We start from the raw sequence: 12,804 nt of genomic DNA on the forward strand, positions 1-12,804 counted from the left end.
TATATTTTGGATATAAGGCCTCTATCTGTTGTCGGATTGGTAAAGATCTTTTCCCAATCTGTTGGTTGCCATTTTGTCCTAACCACAGTGTCCTTTGCCTTACAGAAGCTTTGCAGTTTTATGAGATCCCATTTGTCAATTCTTGATCTTAGAGCATAAGCCATTGGTGTTTTGTTCATGAAATTTTCTCCAGTGCCCATGTGTTTGAGATTCTTCCCCACTTTTTCTTCTATTAGTTTGAATGTATTTGGTTTGATGTGGAAGTCCTTGATCCACTTGATGTAAGCTTTGTACAGGGTAATAAGAATGGCTCGATCTGCATTCTTCTACATGCTGACCTCCAGTTGAACCAGCACCATTTGCTGAAAATGCTATCTTTTTTTCCATTGGATGGTGTTGGCTCCTTTGTAAAAAATCAAGTGACCATAGTTGTGTGGGTTCATTTGTGGGAATTCAATTCTATTCCACTGGTCTATCGGCCCGTCTCTGTACTGATACCATACAGTTTTTATCACTATTGCTCTGTAATTCTGCTTGAGTTCGGAGATAGTGGTTCCCCTGGAAGACCTTTTATTGTTGAGGACAGTTTTAGCTATCCTGGATTTTTTGTTATTCCAGATGAATTTGCAAATTGTTTTGTCTAAGTCTATGAAGAGTTGGATTGGAATTTTCATGGGGATTGCATTGAATCTGTAGATCACTTTTGGTAAAATGGCCGTTTTTACTATATTAATCCTGCCAATCCATGAGCATGGGAGATCTTTCCATCTTCAGAGATCTTCTTCAATTTCTTTCTTCAGAGGCTTCAAGTTCTTATCGTACAGATATTTCACTTGCTTGGTTAAAGTCACACCGAGGTATTTTATATTATTTGGGAGTACTATGAAGGGTATCATTTCCCTAATTTCTTTCTCAGCTTGTTTCTCTTTTGTGTATGGGAAGGCTACTGATTTATTTGAGTTAATTTTATACCCAGCCACTTTGCTGAAGGTGTTCATCAGGCTTAGTAATTCTCTGGTGAGACTTTTGGGGTCACTTAAATATACTATCATATCTTCTGCAAATAGTGATATTTTTACTTCTTCCTTTCCATTCTGTATCGCTTTGATCTCCTTTTGTTGTGTAATTGCTCTGGCTAGGACTTCGAGAACTATATTGAACAAGTAGGGAGAGAGTGGGCAGGCTTGTCTAGTCCTTTATTTTAGTGGGATTGCTTCAAGTTACTCTCCATTTAGTTTAATGTTAGCTACAGGTTTGCTGTATATGGCTTTTACTATGTTTAGGTATGGGCCTTGAATTCCTGTTCTTTCCAGGACTTTTAACATGAGAGGTGTTGAATTTTGTCAAATGCTTTCTCAGCATCTAATGAAATGATCATGTTGTTTTTATCTTTCAGTTTGTTTATATAGTGGATTACGTTGATGGTTTTCCATACATTAAACCATCCCTGCATGCCTGTGATGAAGCCTACTTGATCATGGTGGATGATTGTTTTGGTATGTTCTTGGATTCAGTTTGCAAGAATTTTATTGAGTATCCCTGCGTCTATATTCATTAGGGAAATTGTTCTGAAGTTCTCTTTCTTTGTTGGGTCTTTGTGTGGTTTAGGTATAAGAGTAATTGTGTCTTCATAGAAGGAATTCGGTAGCGCTCCATCTGTTTCAATTTTGTGGAATAGTTTGGATAGTATTGGTATGAGGTCTTCTATGAAGGTCTGGTAGAATTCTGCACTGAACCCATCTGGACCTGGGCTCTTTTTGGTTGGGAGACCATTAATGACTGCTTCTATTTCTTTAGGAGTTATAGGGTTTTTAAATGGTTTATCTGTTCCTGATTTAACTTCAGTACCTGATATCTGTCTATAAAATTGTACATTTCCTCCAGATTTTCCAGTTTTGTTGAATATAGGCTTTTGTAGTAGGATCTGATGATTTTTTGAATTTCCTCTGATTCTCTTGTTTTTGTCTCCCTTTTCATTTCTGATTTTGTTAATTTGGCCACACTCTCTGTGTCCTCTGATTAGTCTGGCTAAGGGTTATTTATCTTGGTGATTTTCTCAAAGAATCAGCTTTTGGTTCTGTTGATTCTTTGTATAGTCCTTTTTGTTTCTACTTGGTTGATTTCAGCTCTGAGTTTGATTATTTCCTGCCTTCCACTCCTTCTGGGTGTATTTGCTTCTTTTTGTTCTAGAGCTTTTAGGTGTGCTGTCAAGCTGCTGATATATGCTCTCTCCTGTTTCTTTCTGCAGGCACTGAGAGCTACGAGGTTTTCCCCTTAGCACAGCTTTCATCCTGTCCCATAACTATGGGTATGTTGTACCTTCATTTTCTTTAAATTCTAAGAAGTCTTTAAGTTCTTTCTCTATTTCTTTCTTGACCAGATTATCATTGAGTAGAGCACTGTTGAACATCCATGTATATGTGCATGTTCTTTCCTTATTGTTATTGAAGACCAGCTTTACCCCGTGGTGGTCTGATAGGAAGCATGGGATCATTTCTACTTTCTGTATCTGTTCAAGCCTGTTTTGTGTCCAATTATATGGTCAATTTTGGAGAAAGTACCATGAGATGGTGAGAAGAAGGAATATCCTATTATTTTAGGATAGAATGTTCTATAAATACCTGTTAAGTCCATTTGGTTCATGACTTCTCTTAGTCTGTCTATGTCTCGGTTTAATTTCTGTTTCCATGATCTGTCCATTGATGAGAGTGGGGTGTTGAAATCTCCTACTGTTATTGTGTGAGGTGCAATGTGTGCTTTGAGCTTTAGTAAGGTTTCTTTTATGTATGTAGATGCCCTTGTATTTGGAGCATAGATACTTAGGATTGAGAGTTCATCTTGGTGGATTTTTCCTTTGATGAATATGAAGTGTCTTTCCTTATCTTTTTTGATGACTTTTGGTTGAAAATCGATTTTATTCGATATTGGAATGGCTACTCCAGCTTCCTTCTTCAGACCATTTGCTTGAAAAGTTGTTTTCTAGCCTTTTACTCTGAGGTAGTGTTTGTCTTTGTCTCTGAGGTGTGTTTCCTGTACGCAGCAAAATGTTGGGTCCTCATTATGTATCCAGTTTGTTAATCTGTGTCTTTTTATTGGGGAACTGACTCCATTGATGTTGAGAGATGTTAAGTAATAGTGATTGTTGAGACCCGGTGAGAGAGAGACCCAACCGCCTGGTCAGGTGGGCACTCCTGAGGCTGCAGAGCGGAAGAGACCACCAACACTGCTAACCCCTGCCCACAACCCTGGCCCAATAGGAAACTGTATAAGGCCTCTGGGCTCCCGTGGGGGAGGGCCCAGGAGCGGCAGGACCCCTGCCTGAGACACCGATGGAACCTGAAGGAAACAGACCGGATAAACAGTTCTCTGCACCCAAATCCCATGGGAGGGAGAGCTAAACCTTCAGAGAGGCAGACAAGCCTGGGAAACCAGAAGAGACTGCTCCCTGCACACACATCTCGGACGCCAGAGGAAAAAGCCAAAGACCATCTGGAACCCTGGTGCACTGAAGCTCCCGGAAGGGGCGGAACAGGTCTTCCTGGTTGCTGCCGCTGCAGAGAGCCCATGGGCAGCACCCCACGAGCGAACTTGAGCCTCAGGACCACAGGTAAGACCAAATTTTCTGCTGCAAGAAAGCTGCCTGGTGAACTCAAGACACAGGCCCACAGGAACAGCTGAAGACCTGTAGAGAGGAAAAACTACACGCCCGAAAGCAGAACACTCTGTCCCCATAACTGACTGAAAGAGAGGAAAACAGGTCTACAGCACTCCTGACACATAGGCTTATAAGACAGTCTAGCCACTGTCAGAAATAGCAGAACAAAGTAACACTAGAGATAATCTGATGGCGAGAGGCAAGCGCAGGAACACAAGCAACAGAAACCAAGACTACATGGCATCATCGGAGCCCAATTCTCCCACCAAAGCAAACACGGAATATCCAAACACACCAGAAAAGCAAGATCTAGTTTCAAAATCATATTTGATCATGATGCTGGAGGACTTCAAGAAAGACATGAAGACCTCCCTTAGAGAACAAGTAGAAGCCTACAGAAAGGAATCGCAAAAATGCCTGAAAGAATCGCAAAAATCCCTGAAATAATTCCAGGAAAACATAAATAAACAAGTAGAAGCCCATAGAGAGGAGACACAAAAATCCCTGAAAGAATTCCAGGAAAACACAATCAAACAGTTGAAGGAATTAAAAATGGAAATAGAAGCAATCAAGAAAGAACACATGGAAACAACCCTGGATATAGAAAACCAAAAGAAGAGACAAGGAGCTGTAGATACAAGCTTCACCAACAGAATACAAGAGATGGAAGAGAGAATCTCAGGAGCAGAAGATTCCATAGAAATCATTGACTCAACTGTCAAAGATAATGTAAAGCGGAAAAAGCTACTGGCCCAAAACATACAGGAAATCCAGGACTCAATGAGAAGATCAAACCTAAGGATAATAGGTATAGAAGAGAGTGAAGACTCCCAGCTCAAAGGACCAGTAAATATCTTCAACAAAATCATAGAAGAAAACTTCCCTAACCTAAAAAAAGAGATACCCATAGACATAAAAGAAGCCTACAGAACTCCAAATAGATTGGACCAGAAAAGAAACACCTCCCGTCACATAATTGTCAAAACACCAAACGCACAAAATAAAGAAAGAATATTAAAAGCAGTAAGGGAAAAAGGTCAAGTAACATATAAAGGGAGACCTATCAGAATCACACCAGACTTCTCGCCAGAAACTATGAAGGCCAGAAGATCCTGGACTGATGTCATACAGACCCTAAGAGAACACAAATGCCAGCCCAGGTTACTGTATCCAGCAAAACTCTCAATTAACATTGATGGAAAAACCAAGATATTCCATGACAAAACCAAATTTACACAATATCTTTCCACAAATCCAGCACTACAAAGGATAATAAATGGTAAAGCCCAACATAAGGAGGCAAGCTATACCCTAGAATAAGCAAGAAACTAATCGTCTTGGCAACAAAACAAAGAGAATGAAAGCACACAAACATAACCTCACATCCAAATATGAATATAAAGGGAAACAATAATCACTATTCCTTAATATCTCTCAATATCAATGGCCTCAACTCCCCAATAAAAAGACATAGATTAACAAACTGGATACGCAACGAGGACCCTGCATTCTGCTGCCTACAGGAAACACACCTCAGAGACAAAGACAGACACTACCTCAGAGTGAAAGGCTGGAAAACAACTTTCCAAGCAAATGGTCAGAAGAAGCAAGCTGGAGTAGCCATTCTAATATCAAATAAAATCAATTTCCAACTAAAAGTCATCAAAAAAGATAAGGAAGGACACTTCATATTCATCAAAGGAAAAATCCACCAAGATGAACTCTCAGTCCTAAATATCTATGCCCCAAATACAAGGGCACCTACATACGTAAAAGAAACCTTACTAAAGCTCAAAACACACATTGCACCTCACACAATAATAGTGGGAGATTTCAACACCCCACTCTCATCAATGGACAGATCATGGAAACAGAAATTAAACAGTGATGTCGACAGACTAAGAGAAGTCATGAGCCAATTGGACTTAACGGATATTTATAGAACATTCTATCCTAAAGCAAAAGGATATACGTTCTTCTCAGCTCCTCATGGTACTTTCTCCAAAATTGACCATATAATTGGTCAAAAAACGGACCGCAACAGGTACAGAAAGATAGAAATCATCCCATGCGTGCTATCGGACCACCACGGCCTAAAACTGGTCTTCAATAACAATAAGGGAAGAATGCCCACATATACGTGGAAATTGAACAATGCTCTACTCAATGATAACCTGGTCAAGGAAGAAATAAAGAAAGAAATTAAAAACTTTTTAGAATTTAATGAAAATGAAGATACAACATACTCAATCTTATGGGACACAATGAAAGCTGTGCTAAGAGGAAAACTCATAGCGCTGAGTGTCTGCAGAAAGAAACAGGAAAGAGCATATGTCAGCAGCTTGACAGCACACCTAAAAGCTCTAGAACAAAAAGAAGCAAATACACCCAGGAGGAGTAGAAGGCAGGAAATAATCAAACTCAGAGCTGAAATCAACCAAGTAGAAACAAAAAGGACCATAGAAAGAATCAACAGAACCAAAAGTTGGTTCTTTGAGAAATTCAACAAGATAGATAAACCCTTAGCCAGACTAACGAGAGGACACAGAGAGTGCGTCCAAATTAACAAAATCAGAAATGAAAAGGGAGACATAACTACAGATTCAGAGGAAATTCAAAAAATCATCAGATCTTACTGTAAAAACCTATATTCAACAAAATTTGAAAATCTTCAGGAAATGGACAATTTCCTAGACAGATACCAGGTATCGAAGTTAAATCAGGAACAGATAAACCAGTTAAACAACCCCATAACTCCTAAGGAAATAGAAGCAGTCATTAAAGGTCTCCCAACCAAAAAGAGCCCAGGTCCGGACGGGTTTAGTGCAGAATTCTATCAAACCTTCATAGAAGACCTCATACCAATATTATCCAAACTATTCCACAAAATTGAAACAGATGGAGCCCTACCGAATTCCTTCTACGAAGCCACAATTACTCTTATACCTAAACCACACAAAGACACAACAAAGAAAGAGAACTTCAGACCAATTTCCCTTATGAATATCGACGCAAAAATACTCAATAAAATTCTGGCAAACCGAATTCAAGAGCACATCAAAACAATCATCCACCATGATCAAGTAGGCTTCATCCCAGGCATGCAGGGATGGTTTAATATACGGAAAACCATCAACGTGATCCATCATATAAACAAACTGAAAGAACAGAACCACATGATCATTTCATTAGATGCTGAGAAAGCATTTGACAAAATTCAACACCCCTTCATGATAAAAGTCCTGGAAAGAATAGGAATTCAAGGCCCATACCTAAACATAGTAAAAGCCATATACAGCAAACCAGTTGCTAACATTAAACTAAATGGAGAGAAACTTGAAGCAATCCCACTAAAATCAGGGACTAGACAAGGCTGCCCACTCTCTCCCTACTTATTCAATATAGTTCTTGAAGTTCTAGCCAGAGCAATCAGACAACAAAAGGAGATCAAAGGGATACATATCGGAAAAGAAGAAGTCAAAATATCACTATTTGCAGATGACATGATAGTATATTTAAGTGATCCCAAAAGTTCCACCAGAGAACTACTAAAGCTGATAAACAACTTCAGCAAAGTGGCTGGGTATAAAATTAACTCAAATAAATCAGTTGCCTTCCTCTATACAAAAGAGAAACAAGCCGAGAAAGAAATTAGGGAAACGACACCCTTCATAATAGACCCAAATAATATAAAGTACCTCGGTGTGACTTTAACCAAGCAAGTAAAAGATCTGTACAATAAGAACTTCAAGACTCTGAAGAAAGAAATTGAAGAAGACTTCAGAAGATGGAAAGATCTCCCATGCTCATGGATTGGCAGGATTAATATAGTAAAAATGGCCATTTTACCAAAAGTGATCTACAGATTCAATGCAATCCCCATAAAAATACCAATCAATTCTTCAAAGAGCTAGACAGAACAATTTGCAAATTCATCTGGAATAACAAAAAACCCAGGATAGCTAAAACTATCCTCAACAATAAAAGGACTTCAGGGGGAATCACTATCCCTGAACTCAAGCAGTATTACAGAGCAATAGTGATAAAAACTGCATGGTATTGGTACAGAGACAGACAGATAGACCAATGGAATAGAATTGAAGACCCAGAAATGAACCCACACACCTATGGTCACTTGATTTTTGACAAAGGAGCCAAAACCATCCAATGGAAAAAAGATAGCATTTTCAGCAAATGGTGCTGGTTCAACTGGAGGGCAACATGTAGAAGAATGCAGATCGATCCATGCTTATCACCCTGTACAAAGCTTAAGTCCAAGTGGATCAAGGACCTCCACATCAAACCAGACACACTCAAACTAATAGAAGAAAAACTAGGGAAGCATCTGGAACACATGGGCACTGGAAAAAAATTTCCTGAACAAAACACCAATGGCTTATGCTCTAAGATCAAGAATCGACAAATGGGATCTCATAAAACTGCAAAGCTTCTGTAAGGCAAAGGACACTGTGGTTAGGACAAAACGGCAACCAACAGATTGGGAAAAGATCTTTACCAATCCTACAACAGATAGAGGCCTTATATCCAAAATATACAAAGAACTCAAGAAGTTAGACTGCAGGGAAACAAATAACCCTATTAAAAAATGGGGCTCAGAGCTAAACAAAGAATTCACAGCTGAGGAATGCTGAATGGCTGAGAAACACCTAAAGAAATGTTCAACATCTTTAGTCATAAGGGAAATGCAAATCAAAACAACCCTGAGATTTCACCTCACACCAGTGAGAATGGCTAAGATCAAAAACTCAGGTGACAGCAGATGCTGGCGAGGATGTGGAGAAAGAGGAACACTCCTCCATTGTTGATGGGATTGCAGACTGGTAAAACCATTCTGGAAATCAGTCTGGAGGTTCCTCAGAAAATTGGACATTGAACTGCCTGAGGATCCAGTTATACCTCTCTTGGGCATATACCCAAAAGATGCCTCAACATATAAAAGAGACACGTGCTCCACTATGTTCATCGCAGCCTTATTTATAATAGCCAGAAAATGGAAAGAACCCAGATGCCCTTCAACAGAGGAATGGATACAGAAAATGTGGTACATCTACACAATGGAATATTACTCAGCTATCAAAAACAACGAGTTTATGAAATTCGTAGGCAAATGGTTGGAACTGGAAAATATCATCCTGAGTGAGCTAACCCAATCACAGAAAGACATACATGGTATGCACTCATTGATAAGTGGCTATTAGCCCAAATGCTTTAATTACCCTAGATCCCTAGAACAAACGAAACTCAAGACGGATGATCAAAATGTGAATGCTTCACTCCTTCTTTAAATGAGGAAAAAGAATACCCTTGGCAGGGAAGGGAGAGGCAAAGATTAAAACAGAGACTGAAGGAACACCCATTCAGAGCCTGCCCCACATGTGGCCCATACATATACAGCCACCCAATTAGACAAGATGGATGAAGCAAAGAAGTGCAGACCGACAGGAGCCGGATGTAGATCTCTCCTGAGAGACACAGCCAGAATACAGCAAATACAGAGGCGAATGCCAGCAGCAAACCACTGAACTGAGAATAGGTCCCCTATTGAAGGAATCAGAGAAAGAACTGGAAGAGCTTGAAGGGGCTCGAGACCCCAAAAGTACAACAATGCCAAGCAACCAGAGCTTCCAGGGACTAAGCCACTACCTAAAGACTATACATGGACTGACCCTGGACTCTGACCCCATAGGTAGCAATGAATATCCTAGTAAGAGCACCAGTGGAAGGGGAAGCCCTGGGTCCTGCTAAGACTGAACCCCCAGTGAACTAGTCTATGGGGGGAGGGCAGCAATGGGGGGAGGGTTGGAAGGGGAACACCCATAAGGAAGGGGAGGGGGGAGGGGGATGTTTGCCCGGAAACCGGGAAAGGGAATAACACTCGAAATGTATATAAGAAATACTCAAGTTAATTAAAAAAAAAAATTCTGGCAAACCGAAAAAAAAATAGTAATAGTGATTGTTGCTTCCTGTTATCTTCGTATTTGGAGGTAAGATTATGTTTGGGTGCTTCTCTTCTCTTTGTTTTGTTGCAAAACGATTAGTTTCTTGCCTTTTCTAGGGTGTAGCTTGCCTCCTAGTGTTGGACTTTACCATTTATTATTCTTTGTAGGGCTGGATTTGTAGAAAGATATTGTGTAAATTTGGTTTTGTAAAGGAATATCTTGGTTTCTCCATCTATGTTAATTGAGAGTTTTCCTGGATACAGTAACCTGGGCTGGCATATGTGTTCTCTTAGTGTCTGTATGACATCTGCCCAGGATCTTCTGGCTTTCATTGTCTCTTGTGAGAAGTCTGGTGTAATTCTGATGGGTCTACCTTTATATGTTACTTAACCTTTTTCCCTTACTGCTTTTAATATTCTTTCTTTATTTTGTGCATTTGGTGTTTTCACTATTGTGTGACGGGAGGAGTTTCTTTTCTGGTTCAATCTATTTGGAGTTCTTTAGGCTTCTTGTATGTTTATGGGCATCTCTTTCTTTAGGTTAGGGAAATTTTCTTCTATGATTTTGTTGAAGATATTTACTGGTCCTTTGAGATGGGAGTCTTCACTCTCTTCTATACCTATTATCCTTAGGTTTGATCTTCTCATTGAGTCCTGGATTTCCTGTATGTTTTGGTCCAGTAGCTTTTCCATTTTACATTATCTTTGACAGCTGTGTCGATGATTTCTATGGAATCTTCTGCTCCTGAGATTCTCTCTTCCATCTCTTGTATTCTGTTGGTGAAGCTTGTATCTACAGCTCCTTGTCTCTTCCTTTGGTTTTTTATATCCAGGGTTGTCTCCCTTTGTGCTTTCTTTATTGTTTCTATTTCCAATTTTAATTCTTTCACCTGTTTGATTGTGTTTTCCTGGAATTCTTTCAGGGATTTTTGTGATTCCTCTCTATAGGCTTCTACTTGTTTATTTATGTTTTCCTGTGTTTCTCTAAGGGAGTTCTTAATGTCTTTCTTGAAGTCCTCCATCATCATAATCAAATGTGATGTAAAATCTGGATCTTGCTTTTCTGGTGCGTTTGGATATTCAGTGTTTGCTTTGGTGGAGAATTGGGCTCCGATGATGCCATGTAGTCTTGTTTTCTGTTGCTTGGGTTCCTGTGCTTGCCTCTAGCCATCAGGTTGTCTCTGGTGTTACCTTTTTCTGCTATTTCTGACAGTGGCTTTACCATCCTATAGGCCTGTGTGTCAGGAGTGCTGTAGACCTGTTTTCCTGTTTTCTTTCATCCAGTTGTGGGAACAGAGTGTTCTGCTTTCAGGCGTGTAGTCGTTCCTGTCCACTGGCTTTCAGCTGTTCCTGGCGGTATGTGTCCTGAGTCCACCAGTCAGGTCACTTGGAGCAGAAAATTGGTCTTACCTCCAGCCTGAAGTCACTCCTCAGGGCTAGGTTTCAGCTCTCCATGAGGGCAGCAACCACAAGAGCCTGCCCCTACTTCTGGGTCCCTGTATGGAGGGGGCCCTGATGGTGCTAGGTGTTTTCCTCTAGAGTCAGAAATGTGGGCAGAGAGTAGTCTCCTCTGGTTTCCCAGGTGTGTCTGCCCCTCTGAAGGTCTGGCTCTCCCTCCCATGGGATTTGGGTGCAGGGAGCTATTTGACCAGGTCCATTCAGATCCGGGTGCTGTCTGGACCGCAGGGCTCCTACTGCTTGACTGCCCCTATCTTCCTGTTCCCAGAGGCCCTATACAGTTTCCTCTTGGTCCAGGGATGTGGGCAAAGGTGGGCAGAAGTGGCGGTCTCTCCTGACCTGCAGTCTCAGGATTGTCCACATGTCTGGGTGATGATCTCTCTCTCCCACATAATTTGGGAGCAGGGAGCTATGCGCCGTATCAGTGAGGTTCAAGCACCATCTCTCTTCTTCTTTAATCATTATTGTTAGATAGATAGATAGATAGATAGATAGATAGATAGATAGATAGATAGAGATAAAGGTATAGATACAGTTATAGGTACAGATATATCCATATCCTGCTAAGTCAATTTAATGTTACTGGTATGGGTTTAGATTGGCTAACTAGGTGCTTGTCCTAGGAGAAGATTGATTCTCCTTCTCTCAGCAGTCATTAATTGTCTATAGCTCCTAATATAGGTATGGGACATTGTTAGAATTCCCCCTGTCCATGTTGACACACCGACTATTGTCCTTCTGCTAATCCTATTTAGGCAATAATATTATTGAGAATGAATGCAGCTTCCCTGTCATATAGAGAACTTACCATCTTTTTTAGGCAGAACATATCCTATAATAATGTTTTAATATGAAAATTCAAATAGTCTTTTCATCCACTCACAAAATTAGTACTTGAATGGGCACAAAATCTTAGTGGCCATTAGCATCTATTAGCATCTATTTCTCATCTGTGCATCTGAGAGTCTGCTTGTGGCTCTGTTGATGCTAGATGAACTGGCTCTAGAAGAGTTCTGTCCTGTCTTTTTTACAGGTCAAGCTCAATTCCTGGTTCAACTCAGATCTGTTTCATGCATTTCCCTTCCTTTTAGGGCCAACAGCATATCTGTGATATAGTTTTACCTCCACAGATCTTAAGAAATTCATTGAGAAATAAGAGTAAAAATTTGTTGTCTCTTGAGGATAAAGTTTGCACCTGGCTTCATGTCATTTAGCCCAAATACTATTCTTCAACATAAATCACATGGCCAACTCAAGCAAGAGTGGAGTACAGAAGTAGCTCCATTATAGGGAAGGAAGTGCTAATCGCATGGACTAGAATATAATTTCCACTAGGGATGCTAACCATAACATTATCATCTACAGTCACAGCAATGGCATATCTATCTCAAGGCAGAATATGTTCTTCTCTGTAACACCAGTTGGACAATAAACCACCGAGGACAAAAATAACCTTGTTTTGTTTCTAACTAATTTTTTAGCTCCTGATTTGGAGATTGGTAGAAAAAAAAGGTAAAATAATTGATATTCTGTAGCTGGTTAATATTAAGAAGATTAATTATATTAATATTTCTGGCTGAGAAGAAGCCAGAACGCAGGCACCAAAAATACTAACCCAATATGCTTTGTATGTGTTTATCTTTGAAATTGCTGCTTTCTTCCCGAACTCAATGTACATTCACCCAAATGTGAGGTTGACAGGCAGTATTCAGAACAAGCTAGAGGTTATTGA

Source organism: Rattus norvegicus, chromosome 3 (genome assembly GCF_036323735.1).
Source record: "Rattus norvegicus strain BN/NHsdMcwi chromosome 3, GRCr8, whole genome shotgun sequence".
Taxonomy (NCBI): domain Eukaryota; kingdom Metazoa; phylum Chordata; class Mammalia; order Rodentia; family Muridae; genus Rattus; species Rattus norvegicus.